This window comes from Primulina tabacum, chromosome 15 (genome assembly GCF_025594145.1).
Source record: "Primulina tabacum isolate GXHZ01 chromosome 15, ASM2559414v2, whole genome shotgun sequence".
Lineage (NCBI taxonomy): Eukaryota > Viridiplantae > Streptophyta > Magnoliopsida > Lamiales > Gesneriaceae > Primulina > Primulina tabacum.
The window spans coordinates 31,506,147-31,514,701 of NC_134564.1; positions in this window are offsets into that span (position 1 = coordinate 31,506,147).

Consider the following 8,555-nt stretch of genomic DNA (forward strand, 5'->3'; position numbering starts at 1 on the left):
CAAAATCTCTTTGAAATATTCTTTGAACTTAACATGACCCTAGCCATTTCTTGCAGTGTCCTATTCTTCCTTTCGGCTATTCCATTTTGTTGAGGAGTCTTAGGGGCCGAAAATTCATGAGTTATCCCTCTCTTTTCACAAAATGATATAAAGTGTGAGTTTTCAAATTCTTTACCATGGTCAGTCCTTATCTTACCAACCCTCAGATTATGTAGATTAGTAATCTTGGCATGTAATTTCTTGAAAACATCAAATGTATCGGATTTTTCTCTAAGAAATCTTACCCAAGTAAAGCGAGAGAAATCATCCACACAAATGCATGAATACTTCTTACCTCCAAGACTTTCCACTTCATTGGACCCATAAGATCCATGTGCAAGAGTTCAAGACACCGTGTTGTCCCAAAGTGTTGCAACACTTGATGGGGAACACGTGTTTGCTTACCCTTTTGACATGCACCACAAACATACGGAATTCCAGAGGATAAATTAGGCATACCTCTCACAGCATCGTACTTACCAAGATTCTTTAATGTCTTGAAGTTTGCATGTCCCAATTTTTGATGCCACAAGTTTAGTTCACTTACTTTTGAATGATTGCATACTAAGTCTTCTCCAAGTTGATAGCAATTATCAGCAGACCTTGTACCTGTCAAAATACGAGTATTAGAATTATCAAACACTTCACAATTGTCTTTATCAAACTTAACATGCAAACCGTCATCACAAAGTTGACTTATGCTTATTAAGTTTGAGTTAATCCCTTCGACATAAAGCACATTGTGTAGATTAGGCAGTCCATCAACATTCAAGGTTCCTTTGCCAGCAATTCTTCCTTTAGCACCACCACCATATGTCACATGACCACTCCTCAGTTCAACATAGTCAATCAAATGGTCTTTAGAACCTGTCATGTGGCGCGAACAGCCACTGTCAAAGTACCATATTCCTGCAATGTTAGTCTTTAATGAAGTATAAATAACGGAACATTGAATCTTAGCCTTTGGTACCCAAACCCTTTTTACCGTCGGTTTTCTGTTGGCAGTGTTGCGTCGGGTGTTATACAACACCTGTGGCAACACCTGTTCTGATTCCCATCTCTTGTAATCATCTCTCAGTTTAAAGCAGTAGGGTTTGATATGACCAGGTCTAAAACAATAGTGGCAGATAAAGTGGCGTTTTCTGGATTTGGACTTCTTGGTAGATATTTGCCTTTTAGATGGAGCACCTTTTCGGTTTGTGTAGCATTTGAGGTTTCAACACTTCCTTTGACAAAAATAGTTGGTTTTCTCTCAGTATTGGAAGATTCTCCAATTTCGAACAGACTGTTCGGATAACCAAGTCCAGCTTTGTTCATTTTGTCCAATCATCAAAAGTGAATCAAGTTTGGATGAACTTGAATTCATCTTGGCAAGAATCTGAGTTGCTTCTCCAAGTTCCTCTTTGACTTTGCATAATTCCAAATCTTTCTTGCTTAAGATTACTTCAAGTCGTGAAATTTGTGACTTTAACTCAGCATTCTCTTTGGAGAGAATTGCATTTCCTTTAGTTCTTTTGATCCAGTCTTCATATAATTCTTCGTACATCGTCTGCACACTTTCTAGAGTGACTTCATCATCATCTACCTCTTGAGTTTCAGACTGACTTGCTTCCGCAAGGGTTGTAGATTTAAGACATACTGAATTCGAAGAGGTGTTGCGGCCAGGTATTACAACACCTGAGGAAACACCCAAAGGATTGATTTGCATTGAGCGTTTTTCCTTAATCACAGAAGATAACGATGTGTGATTTTCAGATTCACTTGATCCTTGATCATCATCAGACTCTTCATCACTCAGGGTGACATTCATGCCTTTGTTTTTCCTAAGTCGATTGGCACACTCATTGGCATAGTGTCCATATCCCGAACACTCTCTACATTGCACCGAGTCCAGGTTTCTGACATTAGATTGGATTTGCACTTCGGTTTTTGGTCGAAACTGTCCTTTCATAGGAGTAAACTTTTGAGCTTTTGCAAAAGTGGTGTTATTGGGCAGTTCAGATTTTTGTCCAATTTTCTTCTTTTCTCTCATAGTCTTCAAGTAATCACCAAATTTCTTAGTAAACAGAGAGATCGATTCTTCACCTAAATCAGACTTATCCACCTCTTTAGATATTTGAAGGATTTCATCATAAGATTCGGTTGAGGCTTCAAAGGCTATTGTCTTCCCTTTATCCTTCCTTTGTAGATCAAGATTCATCTCAAAAGTTCTGAGAGAACTCATTAGTTCATCCAAGTTGATCGTTGAAGTGTCTTTAGATTCTTCAATAGCGCAAACTTTGACATTGAATCTCTCAGGAAGAGATCTTAGAACATTGTTCACCAATCTTTCATTTGGTATGGGATCTCCTAGGCCATGTGATTCATTTGAGAGTTGTCTCAACCGGCAGTCATACTCAAGAATAGACTCCTTGTCCTCCATTCTCAAACTTTCGAACTTTGATGTCACCATCCTTAGCCTAGTTTTACGCACACTTGCGGATCCTTCACAGTGCTTCTGGAGTATCTCCCAAGCATCTTTGGCGCATACACAAGTGGTGATTAAATTAAACATCCTTGTGTCAACAGATGAAAATATAGCATTGAGAGCCTTGGAATTAAAGTTTGAAGTTTACACTTCATCGACAGTCCATGTACTTTCAGGTTTGAGCCGTGTGTCTCCATCAGCATCCTCGAGTTTTGGTGGACTCCAACCATCAAGTACACGTTGCCAAGCTCTTTCTTCAATGGATTTAATAAAAACCCTCATCTTTACTTTCCACAATGCATAGTTTGATCCATCCAACACGGGAGGCCTAAAAACAGTATTTGTTGATCCTTCCATAATTTCTTTTCACTCTGAAAACAAAACAAAACAGGATCTCACTTAGTAGCGTCAAGTGGAAGCTCTGATACCAATTGAAAGTTCTGTTTTCACAGTGTATGTGTGAGTTGAGAGTGAGTGTTGTGTGTATCAGAATGTAGGTGTTGTGCGTAGGTGTTGTAATACCCACGACAACATGCAGCGGAAATTATGATTTTAACACACCTACACGTAGCTGGAATAATGATAATAATACGAGATACGAGATGTAAATTATGCACAAGTATAAAATACTTGTGCGGTGCCTCAGGGCAAAATAGTTCACTAGAAAAACTTGTAAGTTTACAAAAACCAATACTAGTGAAAGAATAAAACAACTCCCTTATTAAGGCGAGTAACAAATTGCATCCTAAACCTCTAACAAACCGTATAACCAAAATACATAGGATGCATCAACTGAGAAGTGAAAAAAATCTTCAAAACTCCACACACTAATCAACACGGTGATTAGGTGTTGTCTTCGGATATTGGCAGCACTTCACAGCAACAAGTTATCAATCACGAGATGGCTTCAATCAGAAAACCTTTTCTTCGTACAAATGCATCTCTGTCTCTCCGAAAGTTTTTGCTTCTGTATCGTCACTCTCTCACACTTTTGTTTCTTCTCCTTTGAGTCCTATTTAACATAGAAAAACCAACTTCATTAGGAAACAAACTCTTTTTAAAACAAGGATAATATCTTAAAGATATTGTGATATCATATCTTAAAGATATTACGAGTCATATCAAAATATAGTCTTATATCACATATTGAATTTATAAGAGATCATATCATCAATTTCGAGATTATCCTCATGTCTAGAAAGGACAAAATATTAAAGATAAAAAAGAAAAATATATCAAGGAATAAAATTCCTTTCACACTATTATATTATGTTGCTACTAATAAAATTAAGTTGTTCGATTGTAGATTAATTGTGCGTATTTATGCCCAAACCTTCAGACAAATTTTTATAAAATCCAAAATAATATAATTTTATAGTGTTGGTGGTTGACATATTCTTTTGGTATCATTAGAAAAAGTTAATAATTAGAAGAAATTAAACTTAGAGTAATATTATCTATCGAAGAGAGATAAAATAAACCGGTGTACAATTATCCCTTAACTGTTAGATTAATATCAATATAATATATACACATATCATATTATTATTATTATCTTATTAATAACAAAAAATCTCATGACACTGTCTCACAAATTAATTTTATGATATGTTTTTCACAGTTGATACATTAAAAAGTATTATTTTTCATTTCAGATTTGGATCAAGTTGACTTGTCTTTTATAAAAAAAATCCATAAACCGTATCACATAATATATTATAACTATTAACATGTCCACCGCCTCTTCCATGACTCGCTGTTCACGACATGTTTGTAATAGAAGTCATCGTAAACCTTTACTAATTGATAACAAAAGATGCAATGATTTTTTAGCATCTAAGTGTAATATATTGCAAATTAATGTACAAATATGGCACTAAATGATAATAAATATAATTTTATATGAAGAGATGTAATGTAATTTTTTTTAAAAGTGTCATGTATCATGGATTCGAAATTTATTTTAATTCTAGATGTTAAATTATATTCCCGGCGGAGTCATAAATATATTTGTTTATTTAATAGGGCTGGTTGGTTTGATGCCCGAATCCCATTGGCTAGCTGCACAACCTAACTATTGAGCTAGCTAGCTAGGATTGGGAATAACCAAACAAAGTCAACGGAACATCCCAAATATTTGAGAATTTATGATTATTTAATTAAATTCAAGAACTGAATCTTCAATTAATTTTCCAACAAAATAATCCTCTCAACTGAAAACAATTACATGCTATGCTACCGTCTACGTAGCTTAATCTAATTAGACGCAAACGAATGAATAACCATGCGCCCACAAACTCGAATGGTGAATATGTAACTAATTAGAATTTTTAAGTTATGATGTCCCGAAAAAAGATGCAACTTGTTTTTGATACAAGTAGTATTTATCATATCTCTTAAGTCTTTCTCGATTGTACAATCTCATACCTGAACAGTTTTGGAATCTCTCTTATTCTGGTTTGAGATCGGTTCATTTATATTTTCTTTATCTAGAAGCCTGTCGAGAATTGCTCATTGCATGTCCATGCAACCTCATGGTACCAGCGATCACTCCCTAAACTCTTCGGCCTTGAGCTTCACATGCCCACCACCTTCTGCTTGGTTCGTTCCCGAACTACACCGTACTAAGATAGGTCGGCTCTAAACCATTTTGTAACTCCTCAGATTCAACAATCGTCTCCACTGTACCAACACGGATATTTTCAACGTGCTTATGTAATCACTCACACGCACTACGAGAAACTTCTCAGAGGGTCACTCATCTCGTACTTTGCCCACTTGATAATTCAATTGGATCACTATAAATTTAATGTTGCTGGTCATGAAAGATTTTAGTATTTATCAACTATTTCTGAATTATGTTGAATTTTAGTGAGACAAATAAGTCAGAAACCTACAATTTGATTGACAGATAATTTTCTAATTTGTTAAAGTTCAAAAATTATATACGTCATAGTTACATCGTTTAAATCCAATATATTTTATTTAATTGGTATGTTGATTCATCTTTTTTAACTCTTACCGCTATTACATCAACAACGGAACGAACATTTTCAGCTATGGAACTTGCTAAAACAACTCTTCGTAACAAGATGGAAAAATAGTTTTTATCATATTATATAGTAATCCACTCGAATGAGATTTGGTTGAAAATTTTGATAATGATTTAATAATAAATGAGTTTGATTTTAAGAAGAATCGAAAAACACAATTTCATTTTTTCTCCATGATTTTAAATGTATTGAATATCAAATACAGTACTTGTTCCTTTGTTTTCTTTACACTTTTTATTTTATATTTTTAAATTATTAAACTTATTGTATCAATTACAATAACAAGACGATGTAGTCAGCTCTCAACTCCAGATATTTCTGAATACTGACTTCACCCACATACATGCACATGCGCAATGATCAATTTGTTCGAATTAGGTGGAGTTGCAGTCCAACATTAAACTGAAAACATATCAAAATTAATTGGTGGGGGAGAGATGTATCCAAAGTCAATATGAGACCAGAGATGGTAATTACTCATGCCTTTGACCATTCCCCTCTTATTTTATGTGGGTCTGCTGGCATGATCATGAGGAAGAGATGTCGTTTTGTAGTTCAAAGAGGACAAAACGACAAGAAATTGAGATGCTAGAAAAATATTGTTTTCATTTTCTTATTTTAAATATGATATTTAATAGATGATAAATTTCACCGTATTATCGAAAAATTAGGGAACAATGCATATGGGAATCATTGGGAATTGGAGTAAATAGGTCCAAAAATTCACAAAACACAACGGAGGCCAGAGGGGTGCAGCCCGTGTCTGAAGGGCGATCTATGTATCTTCTCTCTAGCTACTTCCCTGGCACCACACACCACTAATTATTGCTATCTATTTTGTCTTTTCTGCCAATTACTTTTCTTTATTTCATAATAATAAATCTTGAAAAATAATGTCTATTTCGATATATTGTAAATATATAACTTATTTGCCATCAAAATTTTGAATAATAGGCTTAAAAATTAAATTTATAATATATATATATAAGTCAATATATAGTCAATGAACTAATATAGGTATTATGTAAGACATCTGAAAAAAAAAAATTATGCGGATGATTAGTGGTCGATAATTAACAAATTGAAACATCAATGAAACTCCTTTTACCCTTAATTAGTTTATTATTTTCATTTCTAGGGAAGTTAAAGATATTTATCTCAGGTCAACGAGTCATGGGGCGCAGACCTAGTTGTACACTCCCTTTTGACGGCCTAACCCTTTTTTATGCGTCGCTAAATTGAAAGACAAAATTTGGGGTAGTATTAGCTCAGTAAACGTTCCAAGTTATTGAATTTATCCAAAATCGAAACTTTTTTTTTCTAAAAAAATTCGAACTTCAGTAAATATTATTTTTCGATAACTCACAAATCTTAATATTTTATTATTATAGTTATATTTCATATATTATATTATATACATTTGGATCCTTTCAGATATTACTAGCTTTGAACGCTAATTCGAACAAGTTGCGGATAAGTTCGAACATTCTGAGCCAAATTCGAGCCAAAAAATTAAATTTTTCGAGTTGTGAATCAAGCTCGAATATATTTAATTTGAACATTAAATATTTACTAATATTCGACTGATTTCGATTAGTTTATACTCTTAGTTTAAATGCAAAAGTAGTTGATTGATTTTCTTGGTACGTAAATTGTACTTGAAACATTATTAATAATTAATGTATTAGAAATAATTTTCTAGTGAACTTACTTGCCCACTCCTTATTCTTTAATTTCTCATAAATTATACTACTCCCTTTCTTTTATCCAATTAAATTGCGAAATTCAATTAATATTTTATAAATATAAATAAAATACGTGTGCTAGAGGCGCCTCTAGCCCAGGTTCAAGTATGAATTGATTAATAAATCTCGATAATTAAGTTTGGACATGATGAAGAAGAGGATTCGGATTAAAACTCTTAGTCAAACCCAAATCAAGCTCAAAATATAACATATTCATGTTTTAGGTCAGATAAAGAAAAATTCAAGTTCGAACTTACATTTAAGAAATATATAATATTTTTACTCGGTTCAACTCATTTATATCTCATAATTAGCAAAAACTTGTGTGAGACGGTCTCACGAGTCGTATTTTGTGAGAGATATATCTTATTTTGGTTATCCATAATTTTTTTTATTTTTTATGTTAAGAGTATTACTTTTTATTGTAAATATCAGTAAGGTTGACCTATCTCACAGATAAAGATTCGTGAGATCGTCTCACAAGATACCTACTCCTCATAATTTATCTACACATTTTAGGTAATAGCAATCATTCTCAAACCCTTTGTTTGGATGAAATCCATACTCCATCTATATATATATATATATATATATTATTTAACACAATATGGAGCACATGATTTCATTCCCTTCATACGTACTTTTATATATAGATACATATATATAGATACGTAATGCGGGTCATTAAAAATAATCGGTCCTACTCGATATCCATGCCTCGATGGAACATTTTTATGGCATTCACTTTAAATAGAATTTAAAAAAAAAATTGTAGGAAAAGAACATGACAATTTTTTAACTAAAAGAAACTTTGGGACTTGTGCGACAAGGGTTAATTGTAATGCTTATCTTCAAATCACCTCTATCCCTATTTAAAAATTTATTAAGCTAATCAATAGCGCGAATGTGGACCACTAAAAACGACACTATTGCTTTCATGTGATGTGCAACTAATGCTTGGAATCCATAGCAAGAATTTTTATTCTTGTCATTAGTATAGGACTCGAACTCGAATATATTTAAAAATCACAATATTGTATTGCTTTCATTTCACCTACATTTGATTACTCGAAACATATTAGATTTTTCTTCGAGTAGCTATGATCAACTGTAATATCCAAGATAAAATCTCAAATTTAGGTCTCCTAGATTTAATTGTGCTTGAACTCGATCGATCACCATAACCAATAACTCCAAAACCTCGCCACCGAACTTGTCACAAACGAATGTATGAAACAACCATGTATGTAT